At 41.6% G+C, this 6,221-nt stretch overlaps 1 long non-coding RNA gene across 4 annotated transcripts in view; it reads right to left on the reverse strand.

Moving 5' to 3' along the window:
- LOC106337022 overlaps positions 1–5,052 on the reverse strand; it is a 13,545-nt gene extending 8,493 nt beyond the window's left edge. For 2 of the 4 annotated variants that reach the window (XR_001268943.1, XR_001268940.1), the window contains exons 1-2: positions 4,909–5,052; positions 4,700–4,816 (exon numbers count right to left, since the gene is read on the reverse strand). This is a non-coding gene — a long non-coding RNA (uncharacterized LOC106337022). Of the gene's footprint in view, positions 1–1,789; positions 2,140–4,349; positions 4,362–4,694; positions 4,817–4,908 lie in introns of those variants that run through there. The other 2 variants (XR_001268941.1, XR_001268942.1) reach the window with 2 other exon arrangements.
- Between the last annotated feature and the right edge of the window lie 1,169 nt (positions 5,053–6,221).

Consider the following 6,221-nt stretch of genomic DNA (forward strand, 5'->3'; position numbering starts at 1 on the left):
AAAAATATTTTCGAAGAAAGATGCATTTCTTGATTCCATGACTGTATTTTCATGAATGTCTGATATTGCAGATTTATGTACCAGAAATCGATAAGCATTACTGTTATGTGCATATCCGACGAAGATGCAATCCACTGTTTTAGGTCCAGTAGTGACTTTTTTTGGTGGCGGTACCGCAACTTTTGCCAAGCACTCCCACACTTTGAGGTATTTATACGAAGGTAAATTACCTTTCCATAGTTTTGCCAATTACTTTGTGTGGAATTTTGTTGAGGATATAATTAGTGGTAAGAACGCTTCCCCCCACATGTTCTGAGGTAACCCAGATTCCTGCAACATTGCATTCATCATCTCTTTTAGAGTTCGATTCTTGCATTCAGTAACTCCATTAGATTCTGGTGAGTAAGGAGCTGTAGTTTCATGGATTATTTCATGTTCTTTACAGAATGCATTGAATGGACTATCATACTCGTCTCCTCTGTCGCTTCTAACTACTTTAATAGTTGTTTTAAGCTGATTTTCGACCTCGAGTTTAAATTCTTTAATTTTTTCTAAGGTTTCGTCTTTGCTATGTAATAAATATACATAACAATATTCTGTGCAGTCATTTATGAAGGTCACAAAATACTTTACCACCTCTAGTTTGTAAGTATTTTAAATCACATAAATCTGTGTGAATTAAATCTAGAGGTTTATTAGTTCTTTCAACACGAGGTGATGGTGTTTTCGTGAGCTTAGCCTGTATGCATACTTCACATTTTTGTTTACTTGTTTTGCATTGAGGAACTAGATTTAAATTCATTAATTTTTGTATATATTTGTAGTTTACATGGCCTAATCTTTCATGCCATATATTAAAAGACTCAACCAAATAAGCAACCGGCTCTTTCTTATTCATTGAAACTTTTGGAGCTACAACTTTCGGAATGACTGTCATTACATTCAACTTGACAATCCACCCTTAACATACCCCTTTCCCAAATACATCCCATTCTTTCTAATCGCGAGCTTGTCCGCCTCAAAATTTGTGGCGAATCCATTCTTGCTGAGCAAGGTTCCCGAGACCAGGTTCTTCCTCATGTCAGGCACATGCTTCACATTCGTCAGAGTGACCTCACGTCCAGATGTCATCTTCAAAATCACATTGCCGCGTCCTTCAATCTTGGAGACTGTAGTGTTTCCCATCCTAAGCTTCTTCTGAGTCTCGCTTTTCTGATATTCTTCTTCTTCTTGTGCTTCAAGTAGTTCTTGAAATCTGCATAGCTTGAAGGAAGCTTTTCATTGAAGCTGAGAGTTGTGAATGTCTCACAGATGAACATTCCTTCAGCAGTGATTTCATGGAAAATGAGCTGAAACGCTTCCACCTGATCCATGATGGGTTTTGAATCCACCATTTTGAAGTCATGGAACTTTGCAACCACATACTTCTGGCAGCCAGCGTCCTCACCTCTGTCCTTCGTGTCCAGTGATCTCCATAGCTCTTTTGCAGTGGGGATCTCACAGTAGACATGGTATGATCAATGAGACGCCCCAAAATGTAACATTTGCAGATGAAGTCGGAATGCACCCATATGTCAACAGTTGCAAGACTGTGAACATCACCAATCCCGTACGGAATCAGGGGATTGTCCTCCTGGATGAACTTGTCCAGCTTCATCGTTGTCAGGAAGAACATCATCTTCTTCTGCCACGTTTTGAAGCTTTTGCCATCAAACTTGTATGGCATCAGTCCTTGAGTGAACACGCTAGGTACAGACGGAGGAGTTTTGAACTTGTCCAGTTTCATCGTTGTCAGGAAGAACATCATCTTCTTCTGCCACGTTTTGAAGCCTTTGCCATCAAACTTGTCTGGCATCAATCCTTGAGTGAAAACACTAGGGACAGCCGGAGGAGTTTGAACTGCCACCAGACCACTTGCGGTTGCTGAAACTGAGCCCGTCTGATAAAGACAAGCACCGAATAGGCTACGGCGAGTGGTTTCATCAGCAGCATTTCCCGCAAGGAGGATAGTGCTTGTTATTGCTGCAGCGGTTGACGCTGTGATGTTTCCAACGGTTGTCACAGTTGTATCAATGGCTGCAACGTTGAGTGGAGTTGTTGTGACATCAATGGGGGGTGTTGTTATCGTTCGTCATTTTTCTGTAGAGAAAACATGAAGACGGATTAGTACTCCAATCAACAAATAACATATTATTTTTAAGCAAAAATAATAGTCTAAAATCGATTATCATTTTTGGTGTTTGAACCAAATCATATCGATATAAGTCTCGAGAAAAACGTTTTGCAAACTCGCTTAAAAGCGTTCGCAGAAATCGTTTTGTATAGACTTAGAATGTTTTACAAACTTGCTTAAGAAAGCGGTTATAGAAACGATTCATGTAAATAACATTTTGATAATGTATCAAAAACGTTTCGCGATAATGCTAGAAAGCAATCCGCAAAGCGGTATGAAACAAATAAGAAACGTTTCGCGGAAGGGCTATAAAGCAAATTGCAAACTCGTTTTCAAAAGAACATAGAAACGTTTCGCGGATAAGCATATAGCAAATCGCAAACATCGTTTGAATGAAACCATAACAGGTTTATATGAATCGTATATGAATAAACGTTTTTCGGTAGTGCTACAGAGCAAAACACAAACTGTTTATGAGATCAATTACAAACGTTTCGCGGAAGTGCTAGAAAGCAAATCGAAACACGGTTCCAAAACCCATTTTTATAGATCGTTCTTAAATACGATCAAACGCTTTAGATAGAAAGCGAAATAAGAGTTAAGATTGTAGAAGCCGGAAAACTGGATCAAAAGAAATGATATAATATAAACGATGTTAAGGAAAATATATAAACGATTCAAAACCGTAACAAAAATGAAACCATGGAGTCGAGACGAATATCTTTCCTTAACTCTTAATATTCCCTCCGTTAGTGCGACGGATCTGTACGAATAGGAGTCCCAGTGTAAAACCATGATAGGTTATCACGCGGCACTCGTGAAGAACCTCTAACGAACTAATATTTCTACGAAACACTCTCTAGACTTACGCTATCGGATTTGCTGGTTTTGGTTGTGAAAAAAAGTTATCAGAAATGAAGGAGGAGACAAGTTTATAAAGAGGAGAAGACGAGCGACTTTCCGTAACTGATGCAGCACGTGCGCACGTTGGCGGAAATCTCGCGAGAATCTCGGAGGCGAGGCGTTACGAAACTTTCTCCGCAAGATCTTTCTCGTTTAAGCTTATCGTCAAGAAGAGATACATCGTGTTGTTTTTAAACGAACTACGTGTTGTTTTTAAACGAACTACGTGTTGTTTAAAATAAAATGCAAGCCGTTTTTCGGGAATTAAATGGCAAAACGTTGAGCTTAACTTGGTCCAAAAAAAATATTCTTATTGGGCCGGAGGCCCTCCACCAAAACGAAGCCGAGCCGAGCCGAGCCGAGTCGGCCGGACGGCAGCGGTGGCGCGCGCGTGGAGTGCCTTCCTCTCTCTCCAATCCGTTTGAGTAATGATAATAGAAGAGAATACATATATTACTCAGACTTGTTGATGTTGTCCGATGTGGGACAAACATCATTTTCTCATTTCTTTGACAATTATTCGGGCTGTGACCCATGTCATTTTTGTTCATAATTTACTACAGGCCATTGGGCTTTTAGTTGATCCAACAGGCTTCGGGACATATGGCTTGGTGGGTGGAGTGTAGACGGGAGGTGGGAGTGTAGGCTTTGGGATGTAAACCGGAGGGGGAAACGTGGGTTTGTATCCCGGTGATTGGTGAACCGGAGGAGGTGAGGGAGGGTAGTAAGCAGTGGCTATGGTGGCCAAAGAAAAGAGGAGGCAAATGGCTAGTTCTTTTGTTTGTTTCTAGGTGGGATGAGGAAATGATAACATCAAGAGTTGATTACATAATACGACACATTTTGTCTTTCTTTTACACAGAGAGACACATTCCACATATGGCACACTTTCTAGTGGGTCCAAGGAGTTGGTTTGACAAAACTACCCTCATGAGAAACGGGATTGAATGTTGTTTTGTTGGGAGGAATAGTCTTGTTTCTAATTGCGTTCGCTTTTAGACATTAGTTTAGTTAAGTTTTTATTTTATTATTACTCATTCAATCTGTTGTTTTTAGTGGTTTTTTTCTTATTTTTCAAATATATAAAACAAAGACAATTGTTACAATAAATTGTAATTTTTTTTCTCTACATTTTAACATCCACTTTCATATGTATTTTATATATTTTATAACAATTATATAATTTACTTGGACATAAAAAACTGTGGACATGGATATCGGGATGTGGACAAACTTCTCTGTTCTGATACTACGAAACGTGGACATGGATTTGTGCAATTAAAACCTCACCAAAAAAGAAAAAAGAGATTTGGAAAAAAAATGTGGACGTGGACAACTGAAGGTGAAAGCTCGTAAAGGAAGCTCTGCAAGATTTGTAAAACCATGTTGTGGTGTATGAGTTAATGTACAACCTCTAAACCTTCAACAACTCATGAAGCATTCACAATAAAGCTAAACCCAAATCATTTTTATGATACCATAGGATCTGGGTTGTGTGGTGGGGGATCTAGTTGAAACTTGGAAACAAATTCAGAGTTTTCAATAAACCAAGAAAATCAAAGCACTAGACAATTGGACTTTCAGAACTTTTAAAAATTCTGTGAACACAAAGCTAAACAGTACCCATAAACGCCAGCGCAAGATGCAGGTGGTACCTCTCCTCCGTCTGCTGCGCTCAGCTCTTCCCAGGTGACGACCCTCCAACTGAATCTGCTGCCATCTGAATCCTCAAATCTCCTCCTACGACAGATTGAAAAAAGCAATATATAAGATTCTCAAGATCAAAGCTTTGGCTAGAACTATAGATTTAACCAAAAAGTCGATCAATTTACCTTGTATGTGAGCAACTGTTGGTCTCGGAAACAAGGATGTGTGGAGTGTGTTGTTCCGCGGTGGTTACGGTCTCGGAATGAATTAAAAACAGTGGAGATTGGGTTTCAATCGAGATTAGAGTTTAGCAAACTCCATCTTCTTCTTCTTCTTCTTCTTCTCCATCACCATTAACATTACTCTCTCCACAAAAAAAAACTAATCTCAGAAGCTACTACTCTCGCTCTTTTCCTCCTCTTCCCACCATCTACCCCTTCATCTCTCCTCTTCCTCATTGATATCTCCTTGTGTCTCAAAAGCTACAGCTCTCATGTTGGGTATGGGCATAGCCCTCCCAAAAGGCCTGCAAGACAATTACCCAGGCACATGATTACAACAACTTAAAAGCCGGTGTTCGGCTCGGCTCCAGACTACTTTTAGTCGATGAGATGATTGACTGAACATCATCGGCTCGCCGACCTGACACAACGGCCCGATGAGTCGGCCCAATTACTCGAGGAGGCCCATCGAGACAAGACACATTAGGTCAACGAGCGTTCACCTATAAAAGGAGGAGACAAGGCAACAAGGAGGGGATCCGCAAATTACTACACTCACTTTCGGCTAGAATTAGGGTTTTACATCTTACATCTTGCCGACTTGTACGGTCCGACAAATTTGTCTTCGCCGGACTTTTTCCTCTGTTCTCTTCCCCTTTTATAACTCGACTCACTGATCTAATAAAACACGTCTTTGTCTTGACCCACCGACGAGAACTCGTCTCTTCTCTTTTATAGTTTGTTGACAGTTCTCGGTTCAAACAGTTGGCGCCCACCATGGGGCGTGGAGAAGTATCTTCGAGGAAGATTGAACTGGAGTCCGTTCTGTTGTCACTCGACCGACGAGTCGACACTCGACCAACGAGTCGTCACTCAACCGACTCTTCGGCCACTCGCTCGCTTTCATCACTTGGCGCATATCATTCTCTCGTCACTTGACCGACGAGTCGTCACTCGATCGACGAGTCATCACTCGATCGACGAGTCCTCACTCGACCAACGAGTCCTCACTCGACCGACGAGTCGTCACTCGACCGACGAGTCGTCACTCGACCGTTTGGTCGTCACTCGACCGTTTGGTCGTCACTCGACCGTTATGTCGTCACTCGGTGCAGAGCGTTCTCTAGCAGTCGCTCGACTCGATCTGCGCAGTCGCTTGGCTTGATCTCTCGCGGTCACTCGCTCGTTTTCTTTACTCGGCGCAGATCGATCTCCCGCAGTCGCTCAGATTTCTCTCTCCTCGTGGAGTTGACGTGTCGATTCAGCAACAAGGACTA

Source organism: Brassica oleracea, chromosome C4 (assembly GCF_000695525.1).
Source record: "Brassica oleracea var. oleracea cultivar TO1000 chromosome C4, BOL, whole genome shotgun sequence".
NCBI lineage: Eukaryota > Viridiplantae > Streptophyta > Magnoliopsida > Brassicales > Brassicaceae > Brassica > Brassica oleracea.